Source organism: Bombus impatiens, unplaced genomic scaffold (assembly GCF_000188095.3).
Source record: "Bombus impatiens unplaced genomic scaffold, BIMP_2.2 scf_0418, whole genome shotgun sequence".
Taxonomy (NCBI): domain Eukaryota; kingdom Metazoa; phylum Arthropoda; class Insecta; order Hymenoptera; family Apidae; genus Bombus; species Bombus impatiens.
The window spans coordinates 258,558-276,135 of record NT_176837.1 but is presented as its reverse complement, the minus strand read 5'-3'; the positions used below and the strand labels follow the sequence as shown (position 1 = coordinate 276,135).

The window sequence follows — 17,578 nt, the reverse complement described above, 5'->3', positions numbered from 1 at the left end:
CTGTGAGCGAACGATCACCGGTGAATGCGCGCGCGCGCCTGTGTATAGTAAGTGCCTTGCTAACTGGCCGGAATTCTGCCTTGCCAGCTGACCATAGCTATCCCTGCCATCTCTTAGAAGGGACTTCGTATAGCAGAGCATTGTATCGTGGATTTGTTAAAAAAGTAAATCGTCAATTTTAAGATAAGAATTAATTCTAAAAGTACAGCATTTATTAAGATGAGGATGTTATACTTGCTGCATAAAATGACACATATTTCTTAACTAGTCATAATAGAAAATACGACCATTTTTGAATATAGAAATTATTTGTACAGCGTTCAAATATATAAAGTTTGATATCATTTGATAGTACATAATATTCTTTCAAATGACTAAAAAAGATTTAATACCATGAAAATGAAAGAGCTGATAAAAAAAATATTTCGTTGGAAAATGAGGATATGTGTCAATTCAACGGTATTAGTATGGAATGCTGAAAGAAAGAAATTCTTATCTGTTAAGTGATTGAGCAATTGGTAATTTCTTACTTTAAGCTTTCTATCTGATAACGACTTGCTGAAAGATTTACTTTTCTTCATTTTCATAATTTTCTTTCTCCGTAGTATTATTAATACTATATAGTATTAGATTAAATCTAATATCACTCACAATATCTTTATCGTCTTTCACGTCGACATAGAATCCTTGCTTTTAAGCGTTGCATGTCTTAAGCCTTGTATCAATTAACGAAATTCGTTTCCAACTTGCGGTCAGTTAACAAGGCACTACTGCATACAACATCCTGCATACATAAAACCATAATAAATGATCGTTCACGCACACATTGATCACTAAGTGGACTAGTTGGGATAACGTGGAGGGAAGGAATGAAGGTTCCAGTCTCGCGATGGGTGGTAAACGACAGATAAGATGCATCCTCGTCTTTTTTCCTTTTTTCGATTCTTGTCTGAATAATACGGATCCTTAGGTGGCACAGAATCGTACGTGTCCTTAGTGGCTTCTATTTTGTGTCGCTTGGACGCTGCACCGCAGGGAAGAACGAGTTTTATAGCAGGTGGAAAATCTGTGTCCATCGTCGATTTATGTCGAAGATGAGGATGAAAATAAGAGGGACAAGGCGCGTTATTTATGGCCGTCTGGTCGGAAAAACATACGAGGAAAACGGACTGATTACATAAAACCAGAAAAGAGGGATACATAAACGTCATTATGGGCATAAATATGCAACTTGTAGATGCTTCAGGATATTATGCGACTGAGTGTAACGAATAAACGCGATTGAGTTTGTGTGTTTATGACACGTTTCCTTTTACAGTCAGAGATACACGCTAGATAGTGGATAATGATGGAATTTAATCCATATTGATATTCATGTTTATATTCAAGGAAAAGGAGATTTTAATTAGAGGATCGGATAAGCGAGATTCAAGGATAACGTGTTTTATATTTTACTGATGGCCAATTCATTTATGATAATTGATCGATTTTCAAGATTAAAATATATGTAATGTTTGTGACGTTAAACGGGAGATGTATGACTAAGATTCGAGTATGTTAAGATCGTTTCCTATTACGCATTCAAGGTGTCTGTATCGACAAAAGGATAATATCGAAGGTAAGTATCGCGTAAGACAATAAAAGCTCGAATACGTTTCGTTATATTTTATATAAAAGCTTTTACGGTATATAAACGAAATGCCAGATTTTCATCTGATATAAAATCGAAATAATTTTCTATTATCTCACAATAATATATCCAGAAAGTATGTATTATTCCAAAAAAATTGTACAAAATTTCAATGAAGATAATTTATTAACTTTTATAAGTCGATAGATTGTTTATATTTATCTTCAGAAGAAAACAACGCAGCTTGCGTTTCGCTTATGTTACACATCGATTGAATATGAAAACTAAATACAGATAGAAGAAAAATGTATTTGCAAAGCATTTTGAGCCGATAACGCATTGAAAGAGTGTTACCGTAGCAATCGAGGTGACACAAAAACGATGTAAATATGCACACGACAAAACAGGGAATAAGAAATGTGGTAATCGTTTCACTTTTGAAACTTCATCGAGTCTGTTGCAAGACAACGTTGGTAAACGATCTCGTATTTCATAACCAGCCGATCTGATTTTCCCCATTATGCGTAAGCTTCTTTCTTACGATAGCTCCTCTTCCTGTCGTTTCTTTGATAACAATGAAGCCTAATTCGCGGCACCTTCGGCCCTTATTTCCGGTCTCACGTTCATTCTAAATGGAATCAACGATCTTTTCATCTAGTCACCTCCTCGCTAGTTTGCTACTCGTTTAGACAATTGACTTGAGAAAGGATACTACAGCTCGTTTTGACGTCTAGCGATTATTTTCTAGTAAGTTTAATAATTGACTCCGATTTTTATACGAGATATATAGGAAATATTAAGTTCACAGAGAGTTCATCGATATTATTAATAGAAATTAGTTTATACGTTAATTTTCCTAACGCTCGAATCGCAAGTTACCTTGTTTATTCAATCCTTCCTATCAAAGGTTAATTTTTCCGAGAAAATTTGTCGTTCCAACATTTCGTGGTGAATTACATAAGCGCGCAAATAATCGGTGAAAGGGATTCCTATTCTGTTGACAACAGAAGTCTCGTCGAGACAGTTAATTATGTCAATCTTTCTGATTGTGAAAGTATCTACGTCTATGTAATCAGGAAGATCTCAATGCGCGAGAAATCCATTCTGACAACTGATATATTCCAAATATTCGGGAATTTCAATACTCAGATAAAGACTGTAATCTTTATGCAAGTGCCTTAAAAATTGCTACGGCGAAATATCGTATTAACATTTTACGGTAAACAAAACCTACTTACCGATGCAGAAATTCAAGACCATATCGAAATTTTAGTTATAATTGTATCTCATTACAGTGCTAATAAAATTTCAAATATTTTATATAGTACACAACGCACGTTCAGAGTTTCTACAATTATCCAAACCTCTTTCGTGAGTCATTGTTCGTACACTATACAATTCGACCTTAAAACCATTTCTCGAGAACTTCATCGAAATTCCTCCACCTGCAAGGCAGTCCCGTGGAGCGTATTTTTATTTGTATGCGGCATTGTGATGCGAGGAAAGTTCAATTTATTGGCCAAAAATAGCTGACACACTCGGGTTCCTTACACGAGCCACAATGCCCGATACACGTATCTAATTAAGATGCGCATAGCAGTGAGATACGCCCACGCTCGAGGCCTATCTCGCCACTATAAACGCCCTATGTATTCCGAGCATCCAACGATCGCGACCTTGAAGAATACTAACGACCCATCCAACAACACGTACACCAGCTGCAATTCTTCCGGCAGTTGGCTGTTGTGTCGGCGTCATCGTTCCTTACAATTTCTACGATATAATCGGTTTATAAAGCGAACAAGCGAAAAGCCGACACGTTTCTGTAAATATCATCTGATTTCGCAATGGCCAGCCAACATTTCGAGCGTGAAAGTTCTGATACCGCGACCAGCCGGAAAAGAAATGGCTATGGATATCGTGCGAATTAACTGGGTGGTTCGGTGCAAAGGAACACGTTTAATCGAGTTGAATAACGTTGAATAACGACGTTACGTGATCCTCAGACTGTTTTTCGTTTCCCTTTTTCCCACTGTGTCTTTGGAGCTTGGTGCAGCATCTTATGCTTTTGTGGGATACTTCGCGTTTCAAGATATACGAGACTTTGCGTTGAATTTCTTGTAATTTATGACGTTTACGAAGGATATACAACGATACCAATCTATCGTCGAGAATAGATCGGGTATTAATTAATTGTAATTTGCTACAGTTCGTGTTTAATTCAATTTTGAACAACTTTTATCGCGTACAATTAGAAATTGAGAACAACGAGCAAGCGAAATTTTCTCTTGTAATTTGTCCGGAAATATTAACTTATTAAAGATCGTGGTATTTTCAATGAACCATTCTTATTCAATATGAGTGTAATCCATAATTCATTTTATAAGATCATTATTAAAATATCATTTGAAACAAGGTTACTTGTTAGCATAATCTATAAAGTTGCATATAATAATGTTCTCAAGATATAGCGTTCGTTTGAAATCAAAGGATTATATAAAAGTCTATTACAAAGGTCAATATCTATTATCCAGTCAATCACTATATAATCACTATATAGAGTTTCGATTAAATACTTCAATTAATTCTTTTTCCTGTGCGATTCAGTGTCAAGAAATTGTCGGTTTATTTAAATTTTTGATAATTTCGAAAGATATACGATCAAGCCAAGTACATGTGCATGTATATCGAAGAACGTGCTAAACACACGAAACATTGCATCTTACTCTTCTTCCGCGATTTCATCACGTACCTATGCGAAAGCTTGTAATACCGTGTCATCAATTACTATCGAAGAAAAATTATCGAACGAAAAACGGCCATTAAACTGAAATTATATCTCCTATGAACATCAAATATTTCATCTTGTCTTTCACTCGTATATGATAGTAATCAGTAATAACCGCGAAGACGTTACTTGAAAAGCTGTATTACCAGATTAACAGCATACCTAACAGCAGTCACAAAAAGGAACACTGCTTAGCAAGAGACCTGCACGCTATTAGAGATCCAGCATGGAATCTCACGTCGAAGTAAAATATTTCATATTGTTCCTCTTCTTCGTCTTTATTACATTAACGATGTGTTCTAATATTTACGAAGAAACGGATCGTTTATGGAAGGCACGTTAATTTTATCTTGTGAAATATTTCTTATTCGTCTGCGGTTCCGTCGTTATTGGATTAGTTTGGAGAAGAAAAAATTATGCAGCAAAAAATTTGAGGATTAAGGACTTAACAAAGAAATATCTCAGGTTGCTCCTTTTCCTTCGTTTCATTATTACCGAATTAAAAATTCGCTTAAGATCCGCAAGAAAGTATTTGCTGTTTCGTAGAATAGTATGGAAGAACAGATTATTCAATAACAAAGAAGATACACGAAATAAAATGTATAAGAAGATACATAAAATACAATAAAAATATATTCGACGTTTCCCCTCTTGTTTGTCGTTATAATAAAAATTATTCGGTAAAAAATTCGCAGAGTATCGACGACACAACGAAGAAATCTTCTTTCGTGATACCATCACCTAAACATTGGCAACCGGACCGGCTGCGGTGCTAGTTCAAGAAGTTAGCTGGCCACTGGAAGAGAAATGACCAGTCGGTGAAACGAGGCAAGGGTGAAGGTCACATTAGTCACGAGCAGCCGCGTCTCAGCACGATACACCATCAGGCAGGTTATTCACAGACATATGTTTCAGGCTTTTAAACAAAGACGATCGCGTTGCCGATGGAAATAATTTAACTATACTCGATCTTATCCATGGAATCGGCAATGATCTGGTTATGTCCTGGCGTGGGACGGGATTTCGTTGCCACGTTTCGAAAGGAGTCTTCCACTTCACTTCATGTGGCTTTGTGAAAGTGAATTCGGCCCTTTTGCCGAGCAACCGGTGTGAAATAAGGCCGGGCCGGTTTAATGCTAATATGTATATATTATGCGAAATGCATTAGCAATTTGGCAGAGAATGTATCAAGAAAGTCTACGTTTAAACGTAAAAATTGAAATTGGTGTATACACTTACTATACGTATGTACTGGTTTACAATTCTCATTGCTTAAGATCATAAATGTAAATGTTATAATTTCTTAAGATAATTTTTGCCATTATCAAACAACCCACGAGATAAATAGCAATTTACGATTAACGAGAATTAACCATTGATTTATAGTTAAATATATATATATATATAGTTTGTAGTTGAAATAATTTATAGTTTGCCAAATATTCAGAATAACGAAAGACACCTGTTTAATCGAAAAATCAAATGGAAAGATAATATTGAATTTTAAAATTACTCTTCTGCAAAATACGACTTATCATATTTTTCACGTATGGTTTTCGATTAATAACATTTCGAGAACATCTCTGAATGTGCCTGAGATTTCGTTTCTCTTGATGAGTAACAGTGACGCGAAAGCGCCGCATCTTTTGCCAGACTATCGATGTAATCCGAAGGAACCGGTTGCGCGAGCATCGGTAAGAGAGTGCATTCGCGGCCTTGAAATCGAATGTTATCACAAATGCAGTCTTCTAACATCATCGCTTGAGCGTGCTTCTCACGCTACAACGTTCAATGACGCGCAAGTATGCAGACGACAATCCTCGACGTGGCTTTCGTAATAAATTGAAAGTCTATGATCGATTAGGCACTCGTTGCACGAGGTAACTCGATTAATGTCACCTTTTAATCGGTTTCACCTTGTCGCATAGGTGTTACCTCATACAATTTGGAGACAAGCGTTAGACCTTACTTTTATCATCGAGTATGGCTCGACTGGATCTTGTCTTTGCGAAGCACGTACTAATCGAAGAGTTCTATAATTAAATAATACATATGCAAGACGCTTTTATAGTGGCGTAACACGTTTCATATTCTTTTGCTTTTTCCGTAGAACTTCTTGCAGGTTGATGGAATGTAAGAATGTGTTAATATGCAATAAGCTTATGTATAAGGGTTAAGTGACTCTGGAAAAGGAAAATGGTTAATATTGAATACTTATTGGTATTTAAGTGGAAATATAAATCATAATGTAACATCAAATGTTAGTGTAAATTGTTAATGTAAAGGTATGTAATGACGCTTTAGAAAGTAAGTTCAAAATTGCAGTAGACCTAAGCCTGGAAACTGTATTTAACAGTTATTTCTTCTTTCGCATACAAAAGCAGAAAGAACAAAAAATAGCGATTAATAAATTAGTAGTATTAGTAGAAAGATAATTGTTACATCGGCTACTTATGAATACTTGATAATCCTTATCTATCCTTTCTCTTTATCTATACCATCTACTTTATTCATAGTTTGATACGTAAAATTTAGTTTTAATTCCAACCGCTACTGATATTCTAATCTTATTCTTTGCTGCATCGGTAACGTTGGGAATGACATTAAAACAACCATTAGAATAAAATGCATATCAGGTGAGCATACTTGTATAGCATTTTCTACTTTATCAACTGTAACTAAGACAACAATATATTACCATCGGATATAAATTTACCAAAATTCATTTGCATATCGGTCGATCTAAATTTCCTCTTCCTGAAATTATAAAGCACGTTCAATTTTTGTTCACTATCTATATAAGTCATCTTTATTTTTTAATATCACTGTTATACGTTATGACATCATTTATCAAACCAAAAAATAATTAAACACGTGAAAACCATCGCTTACCAGATTCCATAAAGGTAGTTCCACTAATTTAATACAGTTTGTCTCTATCTCACAATACTATACTGATGCTTTGAGTAATCGAAGTAAGGTTAAAAAAATAATTATATAAGTCTATCTATCTATCATCACCATTACCATCTACTAAACATCTGACTAACTTTTCACTCAAGGAAGATTCTGTAGACTAAACAATGAACCTATTACGCATAAGTTACGCACGTTCGCGTTTATATTTCAGCATCGAACGGTATTAAGGAACCATGACGAAGTAAAACGAGTATGAATGAAAATTTCGACGGGCGTATAATAAAGTGGTTTTCGCTTCTCGAAGTTCCGACGAGGGGTCGTCCCGTGCATAATTCTGGACACGGACCTCGTGTAAAACACGCGTGTGCACAAAGGCTGCCATGTTCAAGTGACACAACAGAAAAACCGATTACACGGACGAGAGAGAAAGTGAGAGAGTTGATTTCCCCCGAAAAATAAGGAGGAGGAAAATGAGCTAGAAGGCGAGAGGAGTTGCGTCGCCGCAGCTGCCCGTGGCGAATCCGTTTTTAGCCCCGCGTTGGGGTTGCAGGAATCCCCTGGATCTAGCGCAGTCCATCATCCTCGTCGACGACTTGTCAACTCCATTAAGTTATGAGCAGGCATGTGCGAATATTTCGACAGTTTTCATCTTCTGCGTCCTCGAACTCGGAATTCGATTCGCTGTTTGCACGCCAACGAATTGATGTCTTGAGTGGCTGAAATGAGGTTAGAAAAACGTATAGAGTTATTATCTGCTGAAATCAGGTAAGAAAGATAAACATATAGAGTTGTTATTATTAGTTAATATATTGGCACACTATTTTTAGAGTTTTTGATATATATCTGTGATAACTTGAAAAATACGTGTGTTAACAATAGTTTGTTTATATTTAAATAGAAAATAGAAAATTTGTGAGAAGACGAGAGGGTGATCAGATTAAAAGTAACTTTTGTTCTAACTATCACACCAGAATCCTTGTGTACAATAATTTACCAACTAATAATATTAGCAAACTGACAAGTTATAGGTTATAAATTATAGACTTCTTCTTTGAAGTTTTATAAGTTTTTTGTTATATAATTCTTGCAAAATTTCGTTAACTTTATTACTAGATTCGTTGATCTTACGCAAGAATATTTATCAAATGATAAATACCTTGCAAGTTATAACTTGTAAAATTTCATTAAAGTCATTAGTTCGATCGTGCAAAAGGAACCAAGTATCCAAATACCTAAAAACCAAGTACCAAATCTATCATATCCAATCTAATTGGAGAATTCAAAATTCGGTACCAAAGGCCAAGGAACTAGCCAAAAGATTTCAATTTTCCAATCTGCGGACAAACAACTGAACAGAGAACAAATAAGGGAGGACGAAAAACAAAGACATATCAAAAAACGGGGGAAAAAGGGCGAAAGGGGGAGTCTTCCCCCATTCTATAACGTGGAGTGCACGGTAAAGGAAGGGAGTAAATATCATTACGTGGCTGCGGCGCGATTCGATTAAAACGCTATTCACGTGTATCTAGCCGAGGTCCGCATAAACCTCGAATATAAACTGGCCGATAGTAAAGCGGCGTAACGTAATTCTGGCCGGGCTGAAAAGCGGCGGGGTGTTCGTACAAAAGGAGAAGGGCTGCTGCTGCTGCGGTGGTGGGCCAGAACGTGACGCAGCGTGACTCGTTTACTCGCTACGCTGGCACAATGCGTTCGTCAGTGGCGTAACATACCATGTACATATATACAGGGTGTTTCAGAACTACTAGTCCATTATGTGAGGGCTGATAAGAGCAGTTGTAAATAACATTTTTTGCCTGATAAACGTATGTACATATATATATATATATACATACAACGTGGTTTTAAGTTTTAATAACGAAGTTTCAAGAGCGCAGGTTTTGAGCATTTGCCAATGAGCAATCCACTTTATAACTTTATGGATCGTTTTCATGACGTTTCAGTGAAATCTGAAATAGGAAATTGTGTATGTATCGTTTCATATGTAAAGTATGCTGTTCCCTATTTTGTCCCTTAAATATCGGTAAAATTTATAGTTTTGCAGTATTTCATACCAAATATTCGTGAATTGACAATTTTAACACTGCTGGAAACCTTTTAACTACTTACTATATTTTGTGGCGGCACTCAACAGCAAATACCACCACTGGACACTTACTAGAGTCGAACGACAGCAGCGTAGTGGTTAGCGCCTTAGATTACGAACGTTCGGAACCCAGGTTCAAATCCCGGCGACCGGAGTCTGATTTTTCTTCTATCACGGACAACACTACTTACACCTTAACTTTTCCATTCTCTCATCACATTTGGAAAAGTACTGTAACAAAATGCAAGAACAGAATATTCTTATTCTTCATATATCATCAAACAATAATAATCCGTTTCTTACTTCACACTTAACAACTGCTCATTCCAAACAGATCATGCTCGTTACCAAACGTATCAACTCGTATCCATAACTCGCGTGTATAGCTGTATTCCTAAGAAAGTAAAGCAACATCAATTGCATATTCCTTAGACAAAAATATTCCTATATTCTCAATCCTTACCATTCACCAATCTAATTGACCTATAATTCTGAGACACCGCATATATATACGAAGACACGTGCACACAGGGATCGGGCATTGTTGAGGCAACTATCCAACGAACGGTAGCTGGTGCAAGATGCATTCGTAGTCGGTCCCGTATTCATCTTGCGCGTTGCACTCGGCCGAATCCTCGTCTGGCGAGCGCGGTAACCGCGCGTGTATTCAGTTTTCTACCAGGCATTAACGCGCCGGGCCTCCGTGCTCCCATGAAACTGATTGATTACGCGCGCTCTCCGCTCCATCGCCGCGCCGATACCGCGCGCTCGTTTCATGCGCGCCGCTGAAAGAGAAGCCGATGGATGCCTTTTCAAGCGCGCGCGATCTTGCCCACTTTTACCAACCTCCTCCTCTCACCATTCAGATTCCCTTTCTCTTTCCTACTCTTGTCTTTGATGTTTAATACACTGCCGCCAAGCTGCCCTCTTTCGACATTACGCATCTACTTACTACTTTGTTGCGATCCTCTCGCGGAACGTTTCTCGTTTCACGCTATTTGTTGCACTAGATATTGCGAGGTTACCGTCAGATGTTTATAGGCTAGGAATTTATCAGAGTTCCGCTGGACGAATTGAATTCGAAACTTTGTTCAAAACGTTAGAAACGTGGCTTAATATTAGTCTTTCCTCTCGTGATTTCTTACCATAACGTTCTATATTCTTTTGGAAGGATAGCTAACTTTTGGAAAAACAGCAGCTTCTTGCACAATGATACAGAATAGTCGTGTAATTCGTTCCTTCGTTTGTTTTATTGCGAAGTTTGTTAATGTATGCAAGTATTATACCTGTGCAAGAGGACTCAATTAATCATGGTAATCAAAATTTAATGAATATATTCAATTTGGAAATAACATTACTTTGAAAAATATCATATAAGTTGACCTATAATCGAATAAACACTTGTGCGCACTGAAATACGAACATTTCAGAGATATGGACACTTTTTTTGGTTCTTAAAAACTTCCCACTGTCGTGCCATAATATATTTTCGTGCAGAGTGCAGCAAATGCTCGAAACGGGTCGTTGATTTTCTGCGATCGTGCTATGGGCGGTAAATAAATAAGACGCGAATATTGTCAACTCCCGTGGTACATATTTCATAAGGGCAGGGACGAGCAAGTCCTGAATTTCTGATTATATTAACGTAACCAGAATCAATTCTTTGCGATGCCCGTTACCCCTCGGTCGACTGTATTATACGATTACAATTAGTAGCACCCCCTGCGTATTCCCTGATTACATCAGAAACGAACCTCCAGAGGCTGCACAATTGGGTAGTTATCGATATTGGGGTACAGGATGTTTTGTTCGCGGGGAGTTAAACGTTATGACTTTTTCCTCGTTACGCCAACTTGCGTGATCTAGGATATTTTAGCGATGTACTGGCAAAGAAGGAATCAAAGCTGAAAATTTGATAACGTGCATATGTATACATAGTTGAAGATTTATTACTCGGAAACCTCTACAAGGTAACAATTTTGTTCAAATTAATTCATTTCTCTAAAATTAAATAAAAGTTACTTTAACTCGAGTTATTTGCCATAGGTCCAGATACATTATTTTACATCCGTACCTCGAGTTTGGAATAGCCAGGTCTCTACACGCTGCTGCCCCTGCGACTCGAAGTGCACCTATAGCTATGTGTCACAGCATGTGAGAAAGCAATTATTCTTCCAACCGTTGGGATTGTCTCAAATAAAATAAGACGTTGCAAGCGGTATTCCTACCTCGTCGCTGTTCGACTACGTGTACATTCATGGAAGGTAACCGTTTTTCATTAGTCGAATGAATAACTGTCGTTATCTAGATATACTTAAGATAAATACATTAAAATAAATTTATATAATATAATACATAAAATAAATTTGTTACTGTGACCTGTCGGCGTCCTGTTGATACCGATACGTCACATTACAAAGTAAATAATTCCAACCCAGAAAATCACCTTATAAACGCCAAACAGCTAATAAAACTGCACTAACCGCAGGCCCCTCTTACGCTGACAATTTGCTAAAAAATGCCATCACACTGAGCTGCGCAGGTAAGCAAACAACTACCCGAAAAAATCCCCAAATACCGATAGAAAAGAATAGCCGGGGAAATAGCAAACTGGAGTAGAGGATATAATTTATGGACAATCGCAGGATCGACTCGATGTTATTTCTCTGCGGAAACAGCGACGACATCTTCATTCAAGGAGCCACTAGCTTCGAGAGAGCTATGGTGCCGATTCATCGTGTGCACAATTCGTCTCGTTCCTATTCACTCGCACGAAAAACGGAGTCAATGGGCCGTCGTCCTTGTGTTCGTTCCGGCTCCAGGCTTATTATTATGGCCCGAATTATTTCGGCAATAGCGGCCAGTAGCTACAGGTGCACCCGTTCATGGATACGTCGTTCAGGACACATTCAGCGACATTCGGTCATTGAGAAGAGAAGTTTTTGCCGATGACGAATCGTAGGAAGCGACCGATCCTCTGGGGAGGAAGCGTAAAAAGGATCTGCCGGCATTCAACGATCCGTTCGTCCAGAACGGCCGACTCCCATCGATGGAAAGCATCCTGATTCTCCTTTTACATCGAATAATCGAGCAACGGTGTAATTGTGAAGTTGGAAGCACGCTGTTCACCGACAATGTGCACATTTGTCAGGAGAACAGTATCGATGAGCACTTCATTTCTCGAGATCGTGGAAAGTCCTCGAAAGCACACGCCCAGGTTATTCCAGCTGTGATTTGGAAAGTCTTGTATGGTGTTTTGGATTTATTTGAGTTTTGTATAATTCATATGTTGGTATCTTTGTTGTGTATTCCTGGAATTTAGAAATGTTTCTTTGTTAGAAATTGGGTATTAAGTTACTGGTGAATGATGGTTATTGGATGAATCTGAGGATGTAAGTTATGGTTCATGTTGTAAAAATATGTACGTTAGTAACAATTAGCCGTTTGCTTCTTTTCGACAGTAAACTTAGGAATATCATGAAAAATCTTAAAATTGAATATCAACTATGAATGGACAATGAAATTGAAATATGTAGCTACAAGAAGTCTGACATCTCGGATAGTTCTATTCATAAAAATGGCCTCGTAGATATTTGTCCATTTTCCAACTGCTTCTTTGTGGTTCCTAGCTTTCAATGAAAACTTCCTCTACTGCGCCTTAATTTGTGATCCTGGCATCGTCATCAACCCTTGTAGACCTGCACGTTCACCGTGTGGTCATCCGTTATGGTTACCGGGCAAGTCACTGAAATCTTTGTCCGGAACGATCCGAACGCCGATGCAACGAACGTTAATGAGTATTGATGTCCTCGCAATCGATCGACCGCCGCGATACCGCTTAGCGGAACTCGCATCACGCGGAAAACTTCCACGTAGCCGTATAATACGCTCCATATCGATGATTGAACCATTGATATAGTTATCGATACGAGACATTTGCGATTATTTTTAAAAGGAGATGCGTTTTGAAAATGTTAAAAAGTCGACTGAAGGCTCATTGAACATATTCAAATTTCTTTTGGAACATGTTAAAGAGTAATAACAGTTTTTCCGAGATGAGTTCTTTAAGCTGTGTAAATTGTGAAATTTTTGACATGGACATAAATGTTAATCGAACATCTCAAGCTTGTAGGTCAAATCAAAAGGTGTAATATATATATAAATATAAATGTTTGCTAGCATCTATTTGCAAACAGTGTTCGTGAACTATTTCGTCGACAAGACACGTCTTTAAAAAGAGTATATACGAGTGAACCATCAAGGTGATGCAAATTCGTGCGAACTGCGAAGACTAAAGGGTACCTGCACGCGATTCTACCCTCTTGATCGCGATCTTTCGGCAATCCCTCGCTAGTCGTTGGTTGTAGCGTGGATCAGCGCGCAGAGGTAGCGCACAAGATGACGTGCGGCAAACATCAAAGCGTTCGACATCTTTTTAAGGCCGCCACCGCCTTAGAACTCGTTGAACTGGCTCCTCCTTTCTCTCTTCCCTTCGTGATTCCACTGTATTCGTCTATCTTCATCGCGTATCGTTTCTCTGCCGTTCTCCTCATCGAACTGACTCGTGAAGGATCTCGACGATGCTGCCGTGTGCGTATATATTTTTTTCTTTCTGTCTTTCCTTCTGCGTTTCGTTCTTTTTCTTGGTCTTGTTAGGTGTTCAGTGTTCTTTCTCCCAGTTGATGAACTTGGCCTGGATAAGGATATACGCAGCTATGTATTTCGTATGCATAACCGCGCAGACGTTCGACTGATTGTGAGTAATGAGGGGAAGGGAGTATACGAAAGCGAATGGTGATCGTCTTTTACCTTGATTTCTACCGTTTCTTTGCCGCGGTTTCCACTTTCGTCGATACGAATCTTGTTTTAAACGATTTTATTCTCTTGACTCATAGCATCGAGCTGCAGTTATGGTACGATGATCAATAGCGGAAAATTATATTTGTAGTTTCAAGTTTCATTAAAACGTGGTATTTTCTTGTATAACTCCTCTTTCCTTATATCTCTATTATCCTTCACGATATTTACGCAAGCATTCGATCAATCATTTATTTTATCACGCGTGTCAATTGCATCTAAAATTAAAATAAGTTTCATTAAATTTTTCTCAGCGGAAAACCTTCAAATCGAAGGACTGTGTAATGAACTTATTGTTTTAATTCTTTGCAGGTGTAAATAGTAATATCTACGATTATAGAATAAAATTAACTTCTAAACAGTAATGCTCCTGATCGATTCATATGCAATAATTAATATGATATTTTCTCAAAAAAAAAAGAACGTAACAATACAAAAATCTATCTTCATGAAAGCGTTCGTGTTACAGGAAACCTTTATGCCGTTACAAGGTCTAACCTGACGCACGCAAACAAGCAGCAGAAAATGGTCCTGCCAGGCTTACCCGGTAAAACGGCGCTGGCAATTTTGGGAAAAATTCCGGACAACGATTCAGGTTCGGTCTTGACACCTTTTGTCAACGGAGGATCATCTTCGATGGCGTGTCCTTTAAAATCAGATAGCGAGTCCAGAGTAGCACTGGCATCGCGGTAGGCAACTTGATATTGTTCGGTCAGGCAGGTTAGACTCTGTAGGATCGTAGAAAAGAGATTAAGGGTATCCAAATATCCAAGTCCTGGTTAATAACGAGGCTAAGCAGCAAGCAGCGAGTATCGTTCTAAAGTCTTGGCCTATTTTACAGCTACGTCTGTACCGCTGGCACCGTTTATCGCCACTGGTTGTCCTAACCTCTACAAAAGACGCCTCGTATCCTGGCACCTTGCACTTCTCAGCCATCCTCGTTTTTCACGGATTCATTACACTTAACGGAAGATTTATTATTTAAAAAGGATTACCGTTAATTCGACAGATACTTGGCTCTCCAACAAGAACAGAAGGCTTGTTCCTAGGGAAGATAAGAAATAAGCGATTATCCTTTTGGGTTTTAACCAAAAATTGAAAGATGCTAACGTTGCATGAGATTTTTGAGTTTGTGGAATGAAGTACCGTTGGAAGTTTTGCATGGTAAAGTTTGAGAATTAAGTTGTCTGTTTCATGAATATTTAGTTAGGAATATTATTCTTTGATCTGTCAAAAGTAATTGACTTTACATTATCGCTAGTTTAAGAAATAAAAATAATGTAGACGCGAAATCTCAACAACATCTTTCATCACTCGTGTCATGACTCATTATCTCTTTGTCAACCGTATATCTTTCGTTTTTCTGCGCACGAATGAAACAAGTTTCAACGATATTCGTGCTTCTTACGATTTCACTTTCAATCTTATATTATTTTTTTCCTTTAATCCTCGTGTTCGCGATAAGATTGCACCCTTCTTATTTTGCTATTCTTTATCTGGCCCGCTTAAAAAAAAAAAAAAAATCGTTCAAACTCGATAGAGGACGAATACGTACACGAGGGGGAATGTTAGAAATTCCTGGTCGTATAGTGTAACGCTCCGTTGACACGATGATGGATCGTCCACCTTGACCGGACAGGTAGTCGTACATTCACACTAGCGCGCTGAAAGTGTATAATCGTGGCGGCACGCAGATACCTTTACAAGGGTCAACAACTCCATCAAAACGTGAAAATCATCTGATACGATGTTCGACCCGGTTGCTGGCAAACTTGCCATGCGATGAACCTTAACACATTCACGAAATCCAGTGTTACATGATCGTTCTCAATAAACAATAGACGTACATATACATATGTATATATTTAATTATGAATACACATATGTGTATATTCATAATTATATAAATATTGTAAATATAAATATTCTACACTTCATGAATGTAAATATTCGTTTATATAAGTACATCTAAATAACGTTTATTATTTCCTCTCTTCTGTTATATAAATTATTATCATAATAATAGTAGATTCCATCTTTCAAGGAATATTCTTGGAATAAATGTATACATACAATATCTATTCGTACATTTAAACAAGATCTAAAGAGATATTGTTATCTTTATCATCATAAAATTATTACTAAGTCATGCTGTATTACTTAACGTTTATTTTTATCGAATCTCAAAATCGTAAAATCTTCACAACGACTTTGAAGAACCATTTGTGATCATTTTTATCAAAAGATGGTACTAATAGATCCAATTATTAGTATCCAATTATCCTGAACAATAAAGTTTAGTCACCATTTCTAATACCTGTACAGAACTTGGGAATGAAGTTGTGAAAATACGAGGAGCGCGTCGGAATTCTATCCGTAAATGCGTATTAATTCCTTAGCCACAGTCATGTTATAGGATTCCCGCAAACTAGATTCGGGTTTGAAGAAGAATGGACGAAGGGTGAGCGATTACAATAAAGGTCTTTGCACGAGCAGCTAAGAGTTAAGTCGTGGGTAATAATTACCGATCCCTCGTTAGCACTGCCAATAGAGTGCCTCGCCCACCTGCCCACGGTTATAATAATATAAGCCGCCTCTTTTGCGGTTCGCAGCCCTCGCACGTGCCGTAGTCGGGAGTCTCCTTTATTCGTTTTCTGCCCTTCGTTTCTCACCCTTTGTGTGATCGACCGCTGCATCGGTACTTCCACTCTATATCTCTCTGTTCGTCCTTCCTACAAGATTTACAGATTTCTAAAAGAGATTCTTGAAGTTGTGTCAATAATTTTTAAGTTATGGTCAAACCGTTGGCAAACAGGTTAGGGTCAGATATCTTGGAATCTTTCTTTTGGTAGGTGTTAGTTATCTTAATTTTACGAATGAAATTTTATTGATTTAGGATGACAAAGTTATGTATGCTGTGTTTTTTTCGGGTTTAGTTTAGATCTGTGACTTTGGTGAGTTGAATTTTATTACTATTTTGCTAATCATCGCAAAGTGTTATAACAATGTCAGAGAATATTTTGAAATTATAGACTGCGAGGAGAGCTTCGGAGGGATAAATTTAATTATACGGAGTTAAATAATGGGTAACGAGATTGTCACATGAAAAAATACGGACACGTCAGCAAGAAAAACAGAAAGTAGGAATTCAGGTTATGTTTTAATTCTTCGTGTTCTTGTACAAGCAACAAGATTCTTGTTCAATTAATTGCGTTATTCAGAAACGATCAATCAGCAATTAGCTATGTACTGTCCAGCCTGGGGTGAGCAGACCATGCAA

General features: G+C 37.7%; 2 long non-coding RNA genes across 2 annotated transcripts; one reads left to right on the top strand and one right to left on the bottom strand.

Annotated features, from left to right (window-relative positions):
• Nucleotides 1-11,858: 11,858 nt before the first annotated feature.
• On the top strand, nucleotides 11,859-12,878 carry LOC117151773. Its single transcript, XR_004461889.1, has 2 exons — nucleotides 11,859-11,983; nucleotides 12,087-12,878. It is a non-coding gene; the product is annotated as an uncharacterized LOC117151773 (long non-coding RNA).
• On the bottom strand, nucleotides 12,401-16,216 carry LOC117151770. The gene is made up of 3 exons (XR_004461886.1): nucleotides 14,843-16,216; nucleotides 14,251-14,516; nucleotides 12,401-14,134 (listed from the first exon to the last, which is right to left on the bottom strand). It is a non-coding gene; the product is annotated as an uncharacterized LOC117151770 (long non-coding RNA).
• Between the last annotated feature and the right edge of the window lie 1,362 nt (nucleotides 16,217-17,578).